Source organism: Marmota monax, unplaced genomic scaffold (genome assembly GCF_021218885.2).
Source record: "Marmota monax isolate L192 unplaced genomic scaffold, Marmota_monax_Labrador192_F-V1.1 WCK01_AAM20220418_F8-fsc00022, whole genome shotgun sequence".
NCBI classification, from domain to species: Eukaryota; Metazoa; Chordata; class Mammalia; order Rodentia; family Sciuridae; genus Marmota; species Marmota monax.
Window position 1 is genome coordinate 27,695,767 of NW_026695215.1, and position 24,668 is coordinate 27,720,434.

The 24,668-nt window shown below is 39.4% G+C and overlaps 1 protein-coding gene across 4 annotated transcripts in view; it reads left to right on the forward strand.

Moving 5' to 3' along the window:
* The window catches only part of Rhoa (ras homolog family member A), a 47,687-nt gene that overhangs the window by 1,254 nt on the left and 21,765 nt on the right, over window positions 1–24,668 (forward strand). Inside the window, exons 2-4 of one of the 4 annotated variants that reach the window (XM_058574909.1) lie at window positions 215–291; window positions 5,120–5,215; window positions 5,632–5,706. The exons of 1 other annotated variant lie outside the window; for it this stretch is intronic. The gene's annotated coding sequence lies outside the window, so the exon portion shown is untranslated. The remainder of the gene's footprint in view (window positions 1–214; window positions 292–5,119; window positions 5,216–5,631; window positions 5,707–24,668) is intronic. 2 more of the 4 variants (XM_046431353.2, XM_046431352.2) reach the window with 2 other exon arrangements.

Here is a 24,668-nt window from a genome sequence, read left to right on the forward strand (position 1 = left end):
TCTTTTGGGGGGAGGAGGGTACTGGGGTTTGAACCCAGGGGCACTTTACCACAGTGCTATATCCCCAGCGCGTGTGTGTGTGTGTGTGTGTGTGTGTGTGTTTGTGTGTTTGTTTGAGGAGGGGTGCTGGGGATTAATTCAGGGCTTCCAGCTCTAGCATTCCACCAACTGAGCTGCATCCCCAGGTGCCTCCCCTCATTTTATTTTGAGACAGAGTCTTGCTAAATTGTGGAGGCTGGCCTCAAACTTGTGATCTTCCTGCCTCAACCTACTGAGTAGCTGGGATTACAGGTGAGTGCTATCATAACTAGCTGGAGGATCTTTTTTGATAAGTTATTTTGAAGTTCTGTCTACTTATGTAGGGTAGTGATGGCTCTTGAGGGAAATGAAATAGATCAGATGGAACTTGGGTTCTTTTTTTTTTGTGGTGCTGGAGTTTGAGCCCAGATCCTTGTGGGTCCAAGGCAACAAGGCAGGCACTCTATCAACTGAGCTATATCCCCAGCCCTCTGTTTTTTAAAGCTGGTGAGTTGAACCTAGGGCCTGGAAAGTCTAGTACTTAACTTACAGGCTCTATTCAAATAAAATTCTGTACTGGAGGAAAGAGAATAAGAATATAACTACCAACAAATTTCTTCATAGATCTAGAATTTTAGATCCAATAGGAATCTTCAGGATTTGTAGACCAATCCCATGTGCAGGTGTGGAACTGAGGCCCACAAACTTGAGAGTACTTCCCGAGATGTTACATCTAGTCAGGTATTCTTCATGTGCTCCCAAACAGCTGGCCCAGAGTCAGCTGAAATTCAGGGATTCCAGTTTACTCAAGTATTTTTCTCTTTTTTACCTTGCATATTGTGCATAGTTGGAGAGAATCTAAAAAACTCACTTGCCAACAAATTTCTTTAGCTTTCATAGTATTCATTTTTCTGTAGCTGAAGTGTCCTGATGGTATTCCGGTTGAGAGAAATAGTTAAATGTACAGGGTCCCTTGCTGACTTAATCCTGGCTTTAAGTGTTTGGATGTTTATGAAGGACCAGCTCAGAGGGAGGCTCAAGATTTCCCTGCTCCAAAGGCAGCATTACTAGATTCAGCTAGAGTGTTTTTAAGCAACTCTTTTGACTTGATTTAGGGTGGGATGGGGAGAAACTGCATGTATCAAAGTAAGCAGTTGCCTGTGCACAAGCATGTGGTAGTGGTGTTACTGGAGTGCCCTCCCCACTTACTGGGGATCAAACCTAGGGCCACGCTTGTGTACCTATTAGGCAAATGCTCTACCAGTAGCTCCTCTATTGCTTGAGATAGGGGGATCCTCCTTCTAGAATTACAGGCATGCCCCACTGTGTCCGGCCCATTTGAATATTTTCATAGTCTTAATTCCTTTTCTGTTTGTCATTAGCCCTATTTAAAAGTTTATTCTGGTCATGTGGGGGCATAAGTTATTGGGAGAGTTAAAAACAAGGTAGACCTTCAAGGGTGTTTCTTGTTATTGGGGTGGAGTCAAAGTGGTGACAGGAAGATGATCTTCTTAATTGTCCTTGGAAGCCCAGAGATTTGTTTACTCTGTGAGAAAACTGATATTTCAACTTCTAAAAGAACTACTCTGGATTTGATGGGCTTCTATAGATAGCACAGTGGATTTAATTGCATTTTGCTACTAGTGATAAGGATATATGGTACATAATCACTAGATTTTAAAATTGCCTTTTGTAGGTTTTTTTTTCTCCCTCCTCCATCCTCCCCATACTGGGGACTGAACACAGGGGCATTTTACAGTTGAGCTACATCCTCAGCCTTGTTTTTAAAATAATTATTATTGTTATCTTTTATTTATTTTTATATGGTGCTGAGGATTGAACCCAATGCCTCACACATGCTAGGCAAGTGCTCTTATCACTGAGCCACAACTGCAGCCCCTATTATTATCTTTTGAGACGTGGTCTCCCTAAGTTGTAGACCTCAAATTTGCAATCTTTTGCCCTGCCTCCTGAGTAGCTGGGATTATATAGGTGCACCATTCCTGGCTGGTAGGGACCTTTTAAAACTGTAGATAGACTGGGCATATGCCTGTAAAGTCAACTGTTTAGGAATCCTGAAGCAGGAAGATTGCAAGTTCAATGCCAGCCCGGGCAATTTATCAAGATCTTGTCTTGAAATAAAAAGGGCTGGGGATGTAGTTCAGTGGTAGAGCACCCTGGGTTCAATCCTTATCTCTGAGGAAACAAAGGTTCCTAAGTGTTTTGTCCTCCCTGTTTGCCTGTACCTATATATTCTAACCGTATTTTATTAATTATTTTTATGGTGTTATTGAATTGAACCTAGGGCCTCGTGCATATAAGCAAATGCTCTATCACTAAGTTATACCCCAAGCCACTATATTTTGCCTTTTGTGGTGCTGGGAACTGAACCCAGGGCCTCATGCATGCTAGGCAAGTGCTCTGTCACTGAGCTCCGTTCACCAGTCCTATGATTGTATTTTAAACTTGTTAGTGGTAAACGTCTGAATGTAGCATGCCTTTTGGGGGCATGCTCGCTGTTCAATATTTGTGACATGAATAAATCAAATTTCCGGGGCTGGGGTTGTGGCTTAGCAGTAGAGTGTGTTGGGTTTGATCCTCAGCACCACATAAAAATAAGTAAATTAAATAACTGTATTTAATAAGTAAATAAATAAATCAAATTTCCAAAATAGATTGCAATTACTGTAAAATCCCTGTTTCAAATATTTCTATTTCAAGTGACTCTTTTTTGGGTAGGTGGGGGTACCAGGGATTGAACTCAGGGGGGCAGTTGATTACTGAGCCACACCCCCAGTCCTATTTTGTTTTTTGAAACAGGGTCTCACTGAGTTGCCTAACCTCTTATAGTTGCTAAGGCTGGCTTTGAACTCATGATCCTTTTGCCTCATCCTTCAGAGCTGTTGGGATTATGGGCGTGAACCACCGCACCTGGCTCAAGTGATTTCTTTTTTTTAAAAAAGTATTTATTTTGTAGTTGTAGTTGGATATAATACCTTTATTTTATTTATTTATTTTTATGTGGTGCTGAGGATTGAACCTAGGGCCTCACATGTGCTAGGCAAGTGCTCTACTGCTAAGCCACAACCCCAGCCCTCAAGTGACTTCATTTTTAATCTGTGGTGCTATAGTAGTAAGAGAAGGTTTTGTGTACTCATAATCATGGTAGTCATGTGACTGAACATCAGGCACTGAAGCACTTCATTCTGGGCACTGATTTTAGCTTATACTGGTGCTTGCAATAAATGAATGCATTTTGATTATTTGCCAATAATCAAATATAAGATACAGTGTTAAATTGTAACGGGTAGGCAGTTTATAACAAACTGAACTGGAGTTTTGTTTTGGTTTTTGTTTTAGTTGTTGATGGACCTTTATTTTATTTATGTGTGGTACTGAGAATCCAACCTACTGCCTCCTCACACATGCTAGGCTAGCACTCTATCACTGAACTACAATCCCAGCCCAGGTTTTTTTTTTTTTTTTTTTTAATGAGGATGGATAGAATATGTTTAAGCACAATTATGATAATATCTTAAATTCACTTGAAGGGAAAGAGGAAAAACAAGTAAGTTTGGAGTGGAGTTGAAAGGAAAAGTAGGAAATAAAATTAGTCTAGAGAGATGGGCAAGGATAGATCACGTAGTGCTTTTAGGACATGAAAGTTCTTTGAGTTTGTTCTGAGAAAAGATGTTATTAGTTTTTTTTTTTTAAAGCAGGGGAATAACATGATCTCATTTTTTAAAATTTTTATTTTGGTGCCTGGGATTCAACCCAGGGGTACTTCATCACTTAGCCACATCCCCAGCCCATTTTATTTTTCAAGATAACGGTCCTACTAAGTTACTGAGGCTGGCTTTGAACTTGAAATCCTCCTGCCTCAGCTTCTTGAGCCCCTGGGATTACAGGTGTGCTCAACTATGCTGAGCTCTGCTGATAATTTTTTTTTTTTTTTTTTTTTTTAAACCAAGAAACTGCCCAATGCTGTGGTGCACACCTGTAATCCCAGTGACTTCAGAGGTTGAGTTAGGAGGATTTCAAGTTGAGAAGAGCCTCTGAAATTTAGAGAGCTTCTAAGCAACTTAGTGAGATCTTGTCTCAAACTATAAAGATAACTGGAGACTATGCCTATAATCCCAGGGGCTCAGAAGGCAGAGACACGAGAAGACTTCGACTTCAGAGCCAACCTCAGCAATGGATGAGGCGCTAAGCAACTCACTCAGACCTTTTCTCTAAATAAAAATTAAAAATAGGGCTGGAGATGTGGCTCAGTGGTTGAGTGCCCCTGAATTCAATCCCTGGTACCAAAAAAAAGGGGGGGGGGTTGGGGGCAGGGGACATAGCTTAGTGGTTAAGTACCTCTGGCTTCTATATCTAGTACCAAAAAATGTAAAAGCCAAGAAACTAGAATCACTCTCTGAGTAGGTATAAATTTGAGTCGATTCTGACTTATTTTTATGGTGCTGGCGATTGAACCCAGGCTTTGTACTTGCTAGCCAGGCTTCCTATCACTCAGCTGTATATCCAGCTGTGGGTTTTTTTGTTTGTTTGCTTTTTTGGTTTGATTGTTTGTTTGAAATAGGGTCTCATTTTGTTGTCAACACTGATCTGGAAATTGTGAACTCAAGTGATCATCCTGCTTTAGCCCACCAAGTGATTAGAACTACATTACCATCATGTCTGGTTCTATTATGATTTTTTTTTTTTTAATAAAATAATCTCTGGCTGGGGATATAGCTCAATTGATAGACTGCTTACCTCAAATGCAAAAGTCTCTGGGTTCAAGTCCTACCACCACACACACAAAAACATTAATAATAATCTTTAGTACAAAACCCAAAAAATTTTCACTGTAGTCTAGACAGGATATATATGATAACTATAAAATTCCTCTAACTTTGTTATGTATTTGAAAGGTTTTTGTTTGATTTAATATGATGTTAGGGATAAAACCTAGGAGCACTTTACCACCGAGCCACATTCTGAGCCCTGATTATTTAATTTTTTTTAATTTATTTTTTCTTTGGTATTGGGGATTAAACCCAGGGGACTTTACCACTAAGTTACATCCCCAGCCTTTTTATTTTTTATTTTGAGACAGGTCTCATGAAGTTTCTGAGAGCCTCACTAAGTTGCTTAGGCTGACCTCAAACTTGAGATCTTCCTGTTTCAGCCTCCCAGGTTGCTGGTATTATAGGTGAGCACCACTGGTCCTGGCCCCAGCCTTTTTCATTTTTTGAGACAGGGTCTTGCTGACTTGCTTGGGCAGGCCTCCCAATTTGAGATCCTTCTTCCTCAGCTTTCTGAATGGCTTGGATTACAGCTGTGTACCACCGTACCCAATTGAAAAAAAAAATTATAATACAATGTTGGGGGAAATCACATAAAAATTTTTTGCTTTTAAAGGGGAAACTTTATAATGTTTGCAAAATAAGGTTAAGTGATGGAGGCCAAGGACTGTGTAAAATATGATATATTTTATGATATGTAAGTTAAATAATGCACTTTTTCTCTTTTCTGGACTTCGGGTAAGCCCATTTACATCTTGTCCTTTGTTGTTTTTCCTTATAAAGTGAATAGATATAATTCTTGATATTTCTTATATTTTTATAGCTTTTCATCTGGGAAGTTCAAGGTACTTTATACAACTTTGGTCACAGGCCGTGCATTTTGCAGCACATTTGTAAGGTATGTAAATAGAAGTCTTTTCCATTTCCCTTTCCCTATGGAAAAAAGATTATTATTAATGTAAACTCTGGGGAAATATGGGTGCATCATTTCTATTAATGGTCCTCTTGTGCCAATCTTGAGGGTTTTTGTTGTTGTTTTGCTGCTGGGCTTGAACTTTGGGGCTTTGGATCCTTAAGCACGTGTTCTACCTCTGAGCCACACTCCCAGCACAATCTTGTTCTTTATCTTACTGTAACTCTTTTTCTCTGTTTTTATTTTTCAACTTTTTTGTAAAACAGATACTCCTCTAACTTCCTCTCTTTCATTCCAAGCAACATTTTCTTCTTGGATGAAGATATATTTCTGAAATTAGACAAGATTGGATGTGTTTTCTTCTTACTCCTTCTGTTTTTTATTTTTTTAGCTGAGTAGTTTGGCCATCTTAACAATGTACTGTCTGTGAGGTGGTATAATTGTCAACAGAATGAGGATTGAGGATAATCCTTTCTCTTATTGGAGGGGTTGGCAGTGAGACTGGTTTGGAAGGGAGAAGTATTAACAGTAGGTACAGTAGCCTATGCAGGAGCTCTTCAGTTATTGTAATTTATTTTTGCAGTGCTGGGGCCAAACCCAGGGCTTTGCACATGATAGGTCCTAGGCACTCTACCATTGAGCTATACCCTCCGCTCTCTTCAGATATATATTTAGTTGTAGATGGACACGACACCTTTATTTTATTTGTTTTTATTTTTATGTGGTGCCGGAGATCGAACCCAGTGCCTCACACATGCTAAGCAAGGGCTCTACCACTGAATCACAACCCAGGCCCCTCTCTTCAGATATTTTAAACTGGTTGCAAATAAAGGAAATTGTAGTTTCTTAATTTAATTGATGACCTGGTAATTATCCTGGTCTGGTACCATTTGGCCATCTTTTTTGTTTTCCTTGGGTCTGAGTGTATTCTGTATATGGAAAAGTGAGCTGTTAAGGGGATAAGTATTCTAATTTGGTGAGATGAGCTCCCTGGCAGTGAAGACATCTTGCTGGTAATAGTTTGTTGGCTTTGAACTCTTTGGCATAGTAGGAGAGATAGTGAAGTTAGTTTGTGGTTTTGTCATTATTCTTTCAGTAACAAATGGTTACTGAGTAGCTACTGTATGTTAGGAGCAGTTCTGGGATACATCTGAAGAAAAGAGATCTTCACACATGGAGTTTTTCCTACTAGTAGGGGAGACTGGGGATAGATAAGTAAAGAATAGACTTGCTTTTTTTAAGAGAATGGCAAAAAAGCTTGAATAGTAGTAGAGTCTAGAGAGCAAGCAGGGAAAATGGAAAAAGTGAGATTATAGAGGTAGGCAAGAGCCACATCTGCCTCAATATAGTCAGAAGATGTGAGTTTAGAGTTTATTTTTTGGGAAGCCATTGAAGAATTTTTATGGCCTGAGAGTGATTAATCTAATTTATATTTTTGATAATGTAGACTTTTCGTATGTGAGGGGGTGTGTGTGTATGTGATGCTGGGTATTGAACCCAGGGCCTCTTGCATACAGGGAAAGCACTTTACCACTGAGCCACATTCTAACTTCTACTTTATGTAGAATAGCTTACAAGGAAGCAAAAACGGAAGCAGGAAATCTATTGGAGGCTTTTTAAATCCACTGATAGATGGTAGTGCCTTGGACAAGAGCAGTAACACAGGAGGTGGTGGATTGATGATAATAATGAAAGGCATGATAATACCCTTTTTGGATAAATTGCAAGATATGGCTTAAAACCCTAATCTGTGGCCAAAGATAAGCCCCATGGGTTATTTTCACATAGCCCTATTTGTAATATGGGCTTTGCCAGCCTAAGAAAGTAAATCTTAAGATGGATAGTATATGTTGTAACACTTTGGTAATCTTTTTTTTTTTTTGCCAGGAGGTGATTTTGTTACACGATTTGGCAACTTTGTTGGTAAACTGTGTCCCGACTTTTTATGGAAAAGTTCTTTTCTGGTTGTCATCTCTTGTTTAACTTTTCTGTTTATTCAGAAGGACACTTTATCTTTTGAAGATCTTAAGTTAAGAAAAGGAAAATAACAGTATCTTAGAGAAGTAGAGTATGGAGTGAATCTGACAAAACCTAGCTCTGACATTTTATAATTGTGACACTTTATTGTTGTGGGTTCTTTGTAGCTCAGTTTTCTCTTCTGTAAAAAGGTAATGATAGGGGCTGGGGATGTGGCTCAAGCGGTAGCGCGCTCGCCTGGCATGCGAGTGGCCCGGGTTCGATCCTCAGCACCACATACAAACAAAGATATTGTGTCCGCTGAGAACTAAAAAATAAATATTTAAAAAAAAAAAAAAAGGTAATGATAATGGAGTCCAATGAGGGTTCAGTGAGAGAGAAATATTTAGTCCTTCACCTTTCACCCAGTTTGTATTTTGTAGTTTGGAAGAGATTTATTTATTTTTTTGTTTGAGATGGGGTTTGCTATGTTGCCTAACTGATCTTTAATTTGTGGGCTTAAGGAGTCATGCTGACTGAATCTCCGGAGTAGCTGGGACTGTAGACATGCACCACTACATTTGGCTGGAAGAGAATTTTTTGGATTGGGGGAGTAGCACCCTAAAAACTGTTGAAGGACCAGGACAGGGCTTATTACTAAGGTGCTTGTGCTTAAGCACAATGGTTCTTAAACTTGGCTGTTCCCAAAATTGGGATCCAGTTCCTATGAGGAAATCACCTTGGGTGTGTTTTTAAAAATTGTCTTCATGGAGCTGGTGCTCACCTGGTACCAAAGGTGGGGGAGATAGTTGTTGAGGCTTGAGAGGAATAGGATCTGGACCCTGCCTGAAATGTTTGTTCCAGAATGCAGGATGCCTGTCTGCTCATTTCCATTGCCAAAACATCCTGGTGGTGGGGTGGGGGCTGGGGTTGTGGCTCAGTGGTAGAGTGCTTGCCTCACATGTGTGAGGTACTGAGTTCAATTCTCAGCACCACATATAAATAAATGAATGAAATGTCCATCAACATTACAAAAAAAAAATCCTAGGACACGTTAGACAGCTCATTGGGGCTATTTCATGGTTCATTCTTCTGTTAGTCCTGCAGAGAAGCATTGTTTTATAGACAATACTTAATCCTGACTCTGTACATCTATTTAAGGTTAACCTTGGAATACTTATACTTTGTGTTAGGTAATTTGGTGCTCTTATTTAGGAAACCTGAAAGTATGTTACCTCAGGATGTGTTTCTTGCCTCCCTTCTCACAAAAAGACTGAAGTTTAGACTGCAGTAAATTGGAGGTTTTTTGCATCCTTCTCTGCTTACCTCCATGTGCCATAAATCTGTGGCTGTTGCTCTCCAAAGAATCTTCTGTAGAAAGGAAAGCCCCTGGTAACTGCTTGATCAAGATAGCCAAATAATGGTGGGCAGAGTGGCACATGCCTGTAATCCCAGCCACTCCTGAGGCTATAAGGGGAGATTGTAAGTTGAAGACTAGCTTCAGCAATTTAGCAAGGCATTCAGTAATTTAGTAAGACCATGTCCGAAGGAAGGGAGGGAGGGAGGGAGGGAAGAAGGGGGGAAAGAAGCTCAATGGCAATGTGCCCTTGGGTTCAACCCCCAGTACCAAAATGTGTATGTGTGTAACCAAATGATGACAATACCAGACTCAAGTTCATTGTGGACAGGTGGTTTGGGCCCTTTTGTGAACAGCTTCCTATAACGTTTTTATACACACACAGACACACCCACACACACACACTAGTGTTTTTTAGTTCTCAGTGGATCTTCTTTAATTTTATGTATGTATTTATTTGCGGTGCTGAGGATCGAACTCAGGGCCTCACACATGCCAGACAAGTGCGCTACCATTGAGCCACAACTCCAGCCCATTACTTTATATTTTGAACTTCATTTTCCAGATGTTTAATGGTGTTTCCCCTTTGCATTCTTCTCTGTGCTAGTCACAGTCCTAAGGGTGGGTGAATTTGGAGTTGGTAGTTTTCTACCACTATCTCTGAAACAGTTTCAATTTAGGGATTCTCTTCCTCTGATCTAATACAATACTAGGTATTGTATTTATTTCAGTGTATACTTCCTTCAACAAAGAAGGAAGACATTGGGATCAGAGGCTATTGAAGAAAGGAGAAGCTTTTGAAAAGTTTATACTTCTTTTCAACCAGGTTTATTGTTTGTTTGAAAATTTGTTTCTAGTTTGGTTACTTTTAGTACTGCCTGGAAAAAATACCATAGTTTTTACTTTTATTTTCAGTTTTATAGCTCTCCTGATAACTTTGCTTCAAGAAGATGTATTGTAGAGTATCTTTTGAGTTTTCAATGGGATTCATATGTATTTAGGTTGGGGGAAGAAGAGTGGCTCTTGTAGAAAAATTGTAACAATAAACCAATGAAATAATATCATCTGGTTGTGGATAGTTGATAATTTTCAGGCCTTAAAATTTGTTTCCTGGGGGGCTGGGGCTGAGGCTGTAGCTCAGTGGTAGAGTGCTTGCCTAGACACTGGGTTCGATCCTCAGCACCAAATAAATGTAAAATAAAGATATTGTGTCCACTTAAACCTAAAAAATTAATATTAAAAAAAAATTTTTTTCCTAGGCTGGGGTTGTGGATCAGCGGTAGAGTGATCTCCATCCTCGGCACCAAATAAAAATAAATAAGTGAAATAAAAGTATTGTGTCTAATTAAAATATATATATAAAAAAATATTTGTTTTCTTAGTGGATGTCCTGTTTTCTGTCTTCATAATGTCTAGTCCTTGAGCTTCCCTGAGCTTCAAAGATTTTCGAGTTTTACCTTTAGAGGTTTTATTGCCTGCTTTAGGCTGCATAGAGCCCCTGTTTAGGCCCGTGTTTTTACATTTATGAGCACAACTTTTTTGGTGGGGTACCAGGGATTGAACTCAATGGCACTTGACCCCTGAGTCAGCCCCAGACCTATTTCATATTGTATTTAAAGACAGGTTCTCACTGAGCTGCTTAGCACCTTGCTTTTGCTGAGGCTGGCTGTGAACTCTTGGTCTTCTTGCCTCAGCTTCCTGAGCTGCTGGGATTACAGGTGTGCGCCAGCATGAGCACAACTAAGTTTCTTTGTCATTAGGCTACATACACATACATCTTTATCTTACTTAAGCATGAGTTTTTCTGAACTGTTGTGAAGTGAGCTACTGGCCAGTTAGAGTAGAATTGTCTAAAATAAGCATATAAGTTCAAAAGAAGGATCTGAATTTGAGCACTTCCTGTCGAAGATAATTGAAGTTTCTGGGGGTTTGTCTTAATGTAGTCTCACCACTGTTTTGTATTGATGCTCTTGTTATCATTTTCTTTTTAAAATCTGTGTGCTACAAGTTGGTTAGCTTCTTTGTTCCATGAGCACCAGTTTTGTGCCTGTGCCTAACCCACAGTGGTGAATAAAACATAATGTTCTTACATTACTGGAGTATGGCAAGAAGAAACCTTGGAGAAGGGCATGATGAGTGAGGCAGAGATACAGCGAGAGCACCTGAGGGGCCTGAATGAAGTTGAGAGCTCAGGGAAGGCCCTGAGGATAGTGATTTCAGTCCTAAGCATGATGTGCAAGGGTGGGGGGTGGGGTGGGGGTGGTAGAAGAAATATGGTAAGTTTTTAACCAAATACAACAAGCTCTTCATTCTTTTTAATGAAATTCACAGGTGTTTTTTTCTTTTTTAATTGTTGATGGACCTTTATTTTATTCATTTATTTATATGCGGTGCTGAGAATTGTACCCAGTGCCTCACACATGCTAGGCAAGTACTCTACCACTGAGCCACAACCTAGCCCCTCACAGGATTTAATTAGAGGAAAAAATAAGATACAACTGAATTGTATAATTGAGATATGTGGGTGTCCCAGAGATAAGTCTCTTCCACTTCCTCCTTCTCTTCCTATTAGGTGCTGGGATTAAACCCAGGTCCTTGTGTATGCTAGGTGCGCCCTCTACCACTGAGTTACACCCCGCCCATTTTCTTTTTAAATATCCTATTTTGTAATTTTGATTTATTATCAAACGCCTAGAAAGGGAAATTGTCTTATGTCCAAGTATATAGTACTGTTTTTAAAGTACTGAATTCAGTAAAAAAGTAAAAATTAAGTCATGTTCAGAACTATGCTATATAGATTATACTTTTTGGATGGTTGAGAAATGATAGAAAACTTATAATCATTGATGCTGCTTTTGCATAATTAGCCCTTTAAATAATTATGAGTTAAAATTATAATTATCTTAAGTGTGCTGAATTAGTCATTTTTTATTGCCATGCTAATTTTATCTGCATGGAAATTTATTCATTATCTTTCTAAACTATTGTAGAGATCTTGATCTGGCAAAAGCAGTATAGTTATCCCGTTCGTTTATTTCCCCTTGTTTTTGCCTTCTTATAAAAAATGTTTGGCTAATAAATGTCTTTATAATGCATTCATTATAACCCGATAGCATCATCTCAGACATTTTTGTCTTTTTGAACGCCAAAGAAACTAAAAATTGCTAAAAAGCTCAAAAGTTGAGCACAGAGGCCAATTTGTTGTGAATATGAGAACGTATAGAAAATTTATAGTCTCGGGCTGGGGTTGTGGCTCAGTGGTAGAGCACTTGAGGCACTGGGTTGTATCCTTAGCACCACATAAAAATAAATAAAGATATTGTGTCCATCTACAACTAAAAAAAATATTAAAAAAAAAAGAAAATGTATAGTCTCTAAAACAATTTGTCACAATTAGTCAGCAGGCTGGGATTGTGGCTCAGCAGTAGAGTGCTTGCCTAGCACACGAGACCCTGGGTTCAATCCTCAGCACCATATAAAAATAAATAAAATAAAAAGACATTGTGTCCAACTACAACCAAAAAATAAATATAAAAAAAAAAGTTACTCAGCTAGGGGCTGGGGTTGTGGCTCAGTGATAGAGCGCTCACCTAGCATGCACGAGGCACTGGTTCGACCATCAGCACTACATAGGAATAAATGTATTATGTCCATCTACAATTAAAAAATAAATATTAAAAAAAGAAATAAGATAAAAAGGTCCATCGACAACTAAAAATAAAAATTACACAGCTAACTTAGGTTGAGAATTCAAATTATTATCAATCCTGCATTTTAGTCATACCACACTCAAACCCCAACATACCTAATTTAAAGCCTCCTTTAATTCCCCATGAGAAAGGGCTCAGCCCACTTATCTAAAAACATTAGTCATGGAAAAATTGGACTTGTTTTTTTATTTAAAAATTTTATTTTTATTTTTATGTGGTACTGAGAATTAAACCTAGTGCCTCGCACATGCTATTGCCACCGAGCCACAACCCCAGCCCCAGCCCCAGCCCCGGAAAAATCGGACTTGAGGGCACTGGCAAAAGTATTTTATTTTAATTTTTTTTTTCAATATTTATTTTTTAGTTTTTTGGCGGACATAACATCTTTGTATGTGGTGCTGAGGATTGAACCCTGGCCGCACGCATGCCAGGCGAGCGTGCTACCGCTTGAGCCACATCCCCAGCCCAAGTATTTTAAATGTATTGAAAGGCTGGGGGTGTGAGTAGAACACTTCCCTGGCATTTGTGAGGCCCCAAGTTCATTCCTCAGCACTGCAAAAAAGTAAAGTATTGCCAGGTGCAGTGGCATACATCTGTAATCCCAGTGGCTTCAGAGGCTGAAGCAGGAACATTGAGACAAAGCCAGCCTCAGCAACTTAGTGAAGCACTTAGCAACTCAGTAAGAACCTTTTTCAAGGTCTGGGGGGGCTGGGGATGTGGCTCAAGCAGTAGTGCGCTCGCCTGGCATGTGCGTGGCGGCGCTGGGTTCGATCCTGAGCACCACATACAAATAATGATGTTGTGTCTGCCGAAAACTGGAAAATAAATATTAAAAAATTCTCTCTCTCTCTCTCTCTCTCTCTCTCTCTCTCTCTCTCTCTCTCAAAGAAAAAAAAAAAAGGGCTGGGGATGTGGCTCAGTGGTTGAGCACTCTGAGTTCAATCCTCAGCCCCTCCCCGCCAAAAAAAGTATTAAGAGATTATGTACGTGTTTTAAAATGTTGTCATTTGCGTTAAAGATGTTCATAATTGCAATTCACAATTCTGAAAACTTAAACACTCAATTTGATGGCAAAACCTGATATGAACTGATGTCCTATTTAGTATTTCATTTATTTTACTGAAGAACTATTAATCCACTGGGAATGTTATGAATATTTAGCATTTGTTGAATGTTACCTTTTTAAAATCTGAAAAAGACAATTTAGAAACATCTGGTTCCAAAATTTGTTTTTTATTTTTTGGAGGGGTGTGTGGTAGTGATGGTGGGGAGGAGATACTGAGGATTGTACTTGGGGACAGTCTACCATTGAGCTATATCTCTCTCCCCCCCCCACCCCTTTTAAAATTTAAGACAGGGTCTTACCAAGTTGCCCAGGTTGACTTTGAACTTTGGATACTCCTGCCTGAGTCACCTGTGTTGCTTGATTTATGGGCAGGTGCCACCAAACCTGGCTCCAAGGCTTTTAGATGAATTGTGGGCCTGTATTTCTGTAGCTAAACATTTCTTACAGGAAGGAAGAGGATAAGATGAGCTATGGATGGGATATGTACTTTGGGAAACCTAATTACGTAATTTACCTGAAGTTTCACAGCTGCTTTGAACCTGAGTACCAGGTTCAAGAGTCTTTTCTTTTTCTTTTTTCTTTTTTTTAAATATTTATTTATTTTTTAGTTTTTGGCGGGCACAACATCTTTTGTTTGTATGTGATGTTGAGGATCGAACCCGGGCCGCACGCATGCCAGGCGAGCGCGCTACCGCTTGAGCCACATCCCCAGCCCCAAGAGTCTTTTCTTGACAGAATAGAGAGCATTAGGTGATTCAAGCTTACATAGTAATTTGAGAAACAGCACTGAGTAGTTCAAGTACCATAGTAATTCATGGATGAAGAATTTATTTTACTGGGATTGTGGGGAGGATGTAACACTTGGCCTTCCTTTGGAAAAATGGCAACCCTCTCTTTCAAATTTCAGCTGTCTAGAATTTGTCCTGGCCTAAACAAAATAGTTTTTTTCCTAAAATGAAACTTTTACTAGTTTAACAAATAATGGTGTTTGAACTCAGGGACACTTGACCACTGTACCCTATTTTCTATTTTAATTAGAGGCAGGGTCTTGCTGAGTTGCTTAAGGCCTTGCTAAGTTTCTGAGGCTGGCTTTGAACTCAAGATCCTCCTGCCTTAGCCTCCAGACCTGCTGGGATTACAGGCATGCGCCACCATGCACGCCTTGTTGGATACTATTATCTGTAAATTTTAGTATAAAGAGTCAATGTTGGGCTGGGGTTGTGGCTCAGTGGTACTTTCTTTCGTTTCTGAATAGGCCTTAGGTCTAATTATTGAAGCAGGAAGTTACTTCTTTTCTAATAAAATCTGCAAGTACAACCCACTGTATAGAAAGCTCTGTAGTCCCTACCTTCATATTAAAAAAAAAAAAAAAAGGCGGGGGGGGTGCGGTGGGATGAACATCTTAGCACTCCAGATATGACAGAAAGCCTTAAAAAGACTAGTACCTTTAGAATATTCTAGAGAGCAGTTTTCTACCATGATGAAGAGATTATGGAGAATCAAAAATAACTTGTTATTAACAGCTATGTACTGAATATTACAAATATTCTTCCCATGAATTAGAATTAAGGCTACTTAGATACAGTGGTGTTTTTCTAAAATGAATCTTTTCCCAACCTATGTTTTCTATGACCTATGAGGCTGAAGCAGGAGGATCATAAGGTTCAAGGCCATAATATTCCATTATATGGCTATTCCTCAAGGCTAACTGAATGTTTGCTTAAATAGGATTGGTTTGTTAATTGAAAACTAATAACTAGAGGGTTAAAAATATGACAGATTAATCATTAGTGCCTTAAAATATCTTTTGGTCAAGTGAGCAGTTATTTTTAATTTCCAGTCTTAATCTAGAAAGACTGTAGAAGGTAGTATAATAAACTAGGCCAAATGAAGAACTTTAGTCACTAGCTCCAGAAGGCCTTTAGGAAGCTGTTCAGACAGATGTGAGTCAACATCATAGTCATACAAACATGAGGAAATTACCAAAGACTGCTTCATGAAATGACTACATGTTAACATGTGGTTGTGGCTTAGCCACTCTTAATATCTGAGGAACATCTGATGGACAGACCACTCCCTCACTGTGCAGCCAGATAAGCAAAGTGGGCAGGAGTGCAAATGGTCTGTAGTCATCACTGGGGATCAATTAGACTTGTAAAAAGAAGTGTGAAAAGGGCTGCTCACCATTTAGCAGTCTTCCTACAGCAGAGCTTCCTGAAGCTTAGAAAGCCACAGCCCTTGATTGCCATCATCTGTTCCCCAGTAGGGGAAAACAGACTTAAATCACACTAGCACCAAGAGTTGATGACTTCAGAGCAACTCACACATATTCGACATTTTCTCTTCTCTGATATGTAAATGAAATTCTAAAGAAATGCATGCAAAAATGTTGTAAAAGGGCAGAAAACAAATACAACTTTTTTTGTGTGTGTATGTGTGTGTGGTGCTGGGGATTTTAACCCAAGAGCACTCTGCCACTAAGCTACATCCCCAGCACACTTTTTATTTTGAGACAAGCTCTTGCTAAGTTTCTGAGGCTGTCCTATAACTTGTGATCTTCCTGCCTCAGCCTCATGAGTAGCTAGGATTACAGCTGTGTACCCCTACCCCAGGAAAGTTTTTTAAACCCATATTGTTTGATCTAGGACTATAGCTCAATGGTAGAAGACTTTGAGTAGTATGCATGGGGTACTGGATTGAATCATAACAAAACAAAGTAAAACAAAACCTGTATTGTTGCATTGAGTATTAGACAAAGATGAGATTAGAAGTTTCTTAACATAAGACTTTGGACCAAATGCATCGAAAACTCAAATCATGAACCTCAGGAGAAATATTCAGAGTAATCACTTACCATGAGTTATTAATTGATTTTTTTTTTTTTTAAGTGTCACCAGTTTGCTAGGGTAGACAAAGGAGAAAAGTATACTAAAGCAGCAGGATTACTTCTTGTCATGAGGGGGAAAGCAAACAGTGGAATGTTTAAGAATGTGAACTCAGGGCTGGGGTTGTGGCTCAGTGGTGGAGTGCTTGCCTGACTTTCATGAGGCACTGAGTTTGACTATTAGTACTGCATATAAGTAAATAAAAGGTCCATCAACAACTTAAAAAAAAGAATGTGGGCTCAGGGTCTGGGGTTGTAGTTCAGTATTAGAGCACTTGCATAGCATGTGTGAGACATTGGATTTGATTCTCAGCACCACATATAGATAGAAAGAAAAAATAAAGATCCATGTCAGTTAAAAAAAAAAAAAAAAAAAAAAAGAATGTGGACTTGGATTTGCCTCTGAGCCTGATAAAAAACAAAACAATATGGACTCTAGAATAGATTATTTAGTTCAGGACTCATTTCTGTGACAGGGGGCCTCATCTGTAAACATGTATTAATGCCTATCTCATAGAGCTGTTAGGAGGAAAGTATGTTAAAATAAAGTACAAAGTTTGTAACAGCTTGAAATGTTACTGTTTCTGGCATTTTCCTTTTTATCTTCTACAAAGTAGTGGGAGAAAAGGCTTCTCCACCTGAATTAAATACTTATGGTACTAAGTATAAATAAGGAGAAAAAGGAAAGGGGAGGGGTTGGAAAGTTACAATAATGACCTAAATAAATGGGAAGACATCCATGTTAATGAGTCAACTTAATATTGTGAAGACAGTGGTACTCCCCTAATTTCATCTATGCATTCATTGTAATCCCTATCAGCTGCTTTTTTTTTTTTTTAGAGAGTGAGAGAGAGAGAGAATTTTTTAATTTTTTTTTTTTTTTTTTTAGTTTTCGGCGGACACAACATCTTTGTTTGTATGTGGCGCTGAGGATGAACCCGGGCTGCACGCATGCCAGGCAAGCGTGCTACCGCTTGAGCCACATCCCCAGCCCCTTGCTTTTTTTGTAGAATTTTACTATACAACTCTTTGAAAAAAGCATAGGTTTCTCATCACCTTGGATTTGTCAATTGTTTCTTAGGACATCAAAACCATCAATAGCTAAAGAAAAATAGATAAATTGGACTTCATCACAAAGCACACTATTAAGAAAGTGAAAGGAAACAGTTCAATTAAAAAAACAAATGGGGGGCTGGGGATGTGGCTCAAGCGGTAGTGTGCTTGCTTGGCATGCGTGTGGCCCGGGTTCGATCCTCAGCACCACATACAAACAAAGATGTTGTATCCACTGAAAACTAAAAAATAAATATTAAACAAAACAAAACAAAAATGGGCAATTAATTTGAATAGACATTTCTCCAAAGGATATGTATACAAATAACCAGTGGCACATGAAAAGATGCTAAACATCTTTTTTTTTTTTTTTTAATTTTTTGTTATAGGTGGACACAATGTTGTTGTTGTTTTTTTTTTTTTTTTTTTTTAACTTTATGTGATGCTGAGGACGAAACCCAGTGCCTCACACATGCTAGGCAAGCGCTGTACCTCTGAGCCCCAGCCCGACTAAACATCTTTAGTCATTAGGAAAATGCAGATCAAAAGCATGCAAGATAGCAATTTCCATCCCTTTGTATGAATTTTAAAAGAATAGAAAATAAACATTAGTAAGGATGGGTAATTGGAACCTTTGTACATTGCTGATGGAAATGTGCTGTAATTCAACTGCTATAGGAAATCTTTCCAGAGTTCTCAAAGGACTTATAAGCAGAGACTCAAACAAGTACTTGTATCCCAGTATTTCATTGCAGAATTATTACAATAAGTAGGTGGGAGGGGGTAGAAACACCCAAGTGTCCATTGGCAGATGAGTGGATAAACAAAATGTGGTTCATCCACTCAGTGGAATATTGTTTGGCCATAAAAAGTACTAAAGCTCTTGTATCACACTACAACATAAACAAAAACATTTTGCTGAGTTAAAACAAGCCAGGAAAAAAAAAAAGACAAAATATTGTATGATTTCAGTTATGTGAACTGTTCAGAGACAGTAGATTAAATAATATTAATTGAGAGGGAGGGGAGGATGAGGAGTTACTGTTTAATGGCCTACATTTCCCTTTGGGGTAATGGAAAGGTTTTAGAAATAGTGGTGATAACTATACAACATGAATATAATTAATATAATTGAATTATGCGTTCTATTTGTGGGTTTTTATTTTGTGGTATTTTTGTTTTTGTGGATTTTTTTGCAGTGCTAGGGGATCAAACCCAAAATCTTACACATACTAGGTATGTATGCTACCACTGAGCTATTTCACCAGCCAGTTTGTTTGGTTTGGTTTTTAATTTTTTTTTTTTTTCTTTTTTAGTGGATGGACACAATACCTTTATTTCATTTATTTATTTTTATGTGGTGCTAAGGATCAAACCCAGTGCCTTCTGTGTGCTAGCCAAGTTCTCTACCACTGAGCTATAGCCCCAGACCTATTTGTTTTTACCACTGAGCTACATCCCTAGCCCTTTTTATCTTTTTATTCTGAGACAGCATTTTGTTAAATTGCTTAGGGCCTCAACCTCCTGAGTCATTGGGATTACAGGCATGTACCACTGCACCTAGCTGTTTGTTTTTTGAGACAGGGTCTTGTTTCAGTGCTGGGGTTTGAATCTTGGGCCTTGAATAAATTGGGCAAGCACTTTAGTACTGAACTATATAGCCCCAGCCCTATGTAGGGTGGTTTTTTTTTGTTGTTGTTTTGTTTTTTAAGAACTTATAGTTAAGTAAAAGAGTGGGATAGAAGTGGAGTAGAGAGCTACTACTGGAAGTAGGTAGGGTTAAGAAGCTGGGGTTGTGGCTCAGTGGTAGAGTGTTTGCCTAGCATGTGTGAGGCCCTGGGTTCAATTCTCAGCACTGCATATAAATAAATGAACAAAATAAAGGCCCATCAACGTCTAAAAATATTTTTAAAAAGAAGAAGTAGCGTTTAAAGCCACTAGTGATGATGGTAGGCATCATTATCAGCCTATCACTAAATGGTATCATGTGGCTGCTGCGTTTACCCTTCAAAGCCCATACTTCTTCATCTGGAGTTGGAGATAATTCTGATGGAGTCAGTGACATATGTGTCTTGGAAAGTGCTTCATCATCAATACCAGCAGAGGAGCCACCCTGAAATGGGGTGTTGCAATGAGTAATTATGACTGTGTAAACCAAGGTTTGCACATCACAATAAAAGGCATTCTTTTTTGGGTACCAGGGATAGAACTCAGGAGTACTTAACCACTGAGCCACATCCCCAACCCTTTTTTGTAATTTATTTAGAGACGAGTTTTATTGAGCTGTTGCTAAGGCTGATCCTTCTGCCTCAGCCTCCTGAGCCACAGTGGCTGGCAAGGTATTTTACCTAACTCCTCTGCTATAGTTTTGGGAGGGCATTATGTTCAGACCCATTTTATCTTCTTGTGGAAAGAAGAAAATGGTTTCTAGAAGGGTAACCTTTTGCTGTTTGTGTTCAGTTCTGTGGTCTTCAGCAACAGGTTTAGTCCCATCTCCCTGAATTACTTCCACCTAAGAGTACCATCTTAGAGCCAATCTGTGGTACATTTTCAATTAGACAAACAAAAAAAGTTGTGTTTTACTTTTTAATAGACACCCTTAGGTGGATTTTGTTTTTCTTTCTTTTTTTAAATACTGGAACAAGGCTGGGGCATGGTGATACATGCTTGTAATCCCAGCAGCTCAGGAGGCTGAGGCAGGAGGATCGCAAATTAAAGATATTGTGTCAACTTATAACTAAAAAATGAATATTAAAAATAAAAAATAGGGATGGGGAATGTAGCTCAGGGGTCAGGTACCCCTAAAGTTCAATCCCCAGTACCCCCACCCTACCCTCCTCCCCCTAAAAAAAAACACCTTCCACAAGTAGACCATTGAATGCCAACCACCTTATTGCTGTAGCTTAAAACATCAAGCATTCTAGATATAGTTGCAAGGCCTTACAGTTTTATTCTTCGTGTGTGTGTGTGTGTGTGTGTGTATAGGGTGGGTCATTAGTAATTTTGGGAGTGTGGGACTTCCTTGTTGATTGTGGAATGTTACCTCTGTTTGTGTGAAGGGGGTGGGTGGTGATGGGAATTGAACTCAGTGGCACTTTACTACTAAGCTACATCCCCATCTATCATCATCATCATCATTATTATTCTTTTGAGACTGGGTCTGCTAGGTTGCCAAGGCTGGCCTTGAACTTATGATCTTCCTGCCTCAGCCTTGTGAGTAGCTGGGATAACAGGAGTGCACCACTACACCAGGTTCAGTTATTAAAACAAGGCATGAGAGCCAAAGCAGGCTCCATATCAAAGTCAGGGCCATCTTATCCACACCCCCCCACACACCTCAGCCCTCATCACTGCTGGGATTCGAACCCAGGGCCTCAAACATACGAGGTAAGCACTTTACTACTGAGCTATATCCCCAGCTCCACCTTATTCATTTTTCAATGTGTTTGGCTGTGAGAAGTTGTAGCAGCTTCTGATACTGCATGCCTTATGTTCCAGGGAACTCAAAATTTTTTTTTTTTTAGTTGTAGTTGGACACAACACCTTTATTTCACTTGTTTATTTTTGTATGTGATGCTAAGGATGGAACCCAGGGTCTCGCACATGCTAGGCGAGCGCTCTACTGCTGAGCCACAACCCCAGCCCCAATTTTTTTTTAATATTTATTTTTTAGTTGTAGTTGGACACAATACCTTTATTTATTTATTTTTTATGTGGTGCTGAGGATCGAACCTAGGACCTCGCAGGTACTAGGCAAGCGTTTTACTGCTGAGCCCCAGCCCCAGGGAACTCAATTTTGACTTTAGAAATCACAGGGAAAGGCTGGCTCTGACATAGTATATACTGTCCCGCTCTGAACCATAAGCAGTAAGAGCCAGCATTGTTGCTCTGGTCCTACCTGGCTTTCTGGCAACATTTGATGGCGATATTTTCATGTTAAGACTCAACTACAATATAGTAATGGTAGGGAGTATATACAGATGATCCCTGACTTAATGATGGTTTCAATTTAGTTTTTACTTTAGGAGGTTACAAAAGTGATATGCTTTCAAGTAGTAACTGTACTTAGAATTTTGATATTTTCCAAGGTTAATGGTATGCAATGTGATACTGTTCTATGATGCTAGGCAGTAAGCTGCCCCTTCTAGTTGGCCATGTGATCACCAGTATAAACAACCAAATACTTTACAGTGTACTGTGTTGCTAACCTATGATGTTCAGTAGGTCAGGTGTATGAAATGAGTTTTCAGCTTAGAGTATTTTCAACTTATGATGTGTTTATTGGGATGTAACCCAAAAAGAAAGAAGGAAGGGAGGGAGGGAGGGAGGAAGGAAGGAAGACTGATCAGAGTATATCAGGGAGAAAGATATTTTATCAGTGTTCTTGGGAAACATGCTTCTTTCTTGGGCTTTTGTTCCTCTAAATGTGGGTCCTATTCAGCATGTCCTTACCAAATTAAATGCAGCCAGGAAAAAAAAGTTTGGGGTTGAATAGACTGAGCCAAAGTGGTCTTTGCCCTAAGAGAACTTACATTACAGGAATGGATATAAGTCAGGTATATAACTCCTACCATTTTCATTTAGGGTAGGACCCCTAATAAAAAGTAGTTCTATAGCTGGGCGTGGTAGTGCATGTTGGTAAACCCAGATACTTTGGAGACTGTGGCAGGAAGATGGCAAGTTTGAGGCTAGCTTGGGCAATAGTGAGACCCAAAAATTTAAATAAAAATTTAAATAAATAAAAAGGGCTGGGAATGTAGCTTAGTGCCACAGTGACCTGGATTCAATGCTCAGTATCCCCACACACAGAAATAAGAGGGCAAGGGAGAGTACTTGTATAATATAAGCATCAATAGAGATCCAAGATTTTGTTTGGAGGCAACACCTGATTTGAAGGGGTGGATGATTTAGGACAGAATTGGGCTTTAGAACAAAAAGTAACACCTGAGATGGACAGGAGGTTTTTTTTTTCCCCCCCCCTCCCCTACTGAAGAAAGGGGAAAGATTTTCAGAGAAGGCATTCTTTGAGCTGAGGTAGAAGATATATACAACACCAGTTAATGGAACTACGTGTGTGATAAGTAATAAAGAGATGGGAAAAGAAAATATTTGGCTGTTACAGTTTTAGAAGACCCCAAAGTCCGGGTTGAAGTGTGAGGACCTGATTTTGGCATTGAGAATCAGTGTGATGGGCTGTACCCCAGCCATGGAAATCAGGAATTTATCTTCAGCAGGTAGGAGAAAAGAGACAAGATCAGTTGGACTTTTGTTTTTGTCTAGATAAGCAGTACTGAGAACTTGGACTGATGATTATGGGGATGAAAAGAGGGTAGTGACGAAGAATTTTCCAGAACCTGAAATGGAGAACAGAAGAAGCAAGAAAATCATTTAACACCAGGGTTTCCTACATGAGTGAGTTGTGTAGGCTAGGATTGGCAACCTGTTTTTATCACCAATATTGGAGGCATTGAAAAAAGTTTTGGTTAGAGTTGGAGTGATGTCTTAGAGATGTTGATGTCTGAGGTACCACCAATGGAGCACATCATTAAGGTATGATAGGAGTTTGGGAACAGAGCCACAGTGATGTAGGTTTGGGAGTCATGTGCACAGAAGTGATATGTGAGAAACTTACTTCTCTACCTCTGGAGATTTCAAGCAAACAATCACGGGAGGAATGATTAGATGTGGATGAGCAAGGATAGGGAGTTAAGTTGTAGCAATAAGAAAAAAAAACAATCAGGCCAGGCCTGGTGGGGCATGCCTGTAATCCCAGCAGCTCAGAAGGCAGGAAGATCACAAGTTCAAACCCAGCCTCCGCAACTTAATTAGTCCATATCCCAAAAATAAATAAATAAAAGGGCTGGGGATATGGCTCAGTGGTAGTGGTAAAGTGCCCCTGGGTTAAATGGGGGGGGGGAGATTTTTTTTTTTTTTAATTTTTTATTGTTGGCTGTTCAAAACATTACATAGTTCTTGATATATCATATTTCACAATTTGATTCAAGTGGGTTATGAGCTCCCATTTTTACCCCATATACAGATTGCAGAATCACATCAGTTACACATCCATTGATTTACATATTGCCATACTAGTGTCTGTTGTATTCTGCTGCCTTTCCTATCCTCTACTATCCCCCCTCCCCTCCCCTCCCCTCCCCTCCCCTCCCCTCTTCTCTCTCTGCTCCCTCTACTGACATTCGTTTGTCCCCCTTATATTATTTTTCCCCTTCCCCTCACTTCCTCTTGTATGTACTTTTGTATAACTCTGAGGGTCTCCTTCCATTTCCATGCATTTTCCCTTCTCTCTCCCTTTCCCTCCCACCTCTCATCCCTGTTTAATGTTAATCTTCTTCTCCTGCTCTTCGACCCTACTCTGTTCTTAGTTACTCTCCTTATATCAAAGAAGACATTTGGCATTTGTTTTTTAGGGATTGGCTAGCTTCACTTAGCATAATCTGCTCTAATGCCATCCATTTCCCTGTAAATTCTATGATTTTGTCATTTTTTAATGCAGAGTAATACTCCATTGTGTATAAATGCCACATTTTTTTTATCCATTCATCCATTGAAGGGCATCTAGGTTGGTTCCACAGTCTAGCTATTGTGAATTGTGCTGCTATGAACATAGATGTAGCATTGTCCCTGTAGCATGCTCTTTTTAGGTCTTTAGGGAATAGACCGAGAAGGGGAATAGCTGGGTCAAATGGTGGCTCCATTCCCAGCTTTCCAACAAATCTCCATACTGCTTTCCAAATTGGCTGCACCAATTTGCAGTCCCACCAGCAATGTACAAGTGTACCCTTTTCCCCACATCCTCGCCAGCACTTGTTGTTGTTTGACTTCATAATGGCTGCCAATCTAACTGGAGTGAGATGGTATCTTAGGGTGGTTTTGATTTGCATTTCTCTGACTGCTAGAGAT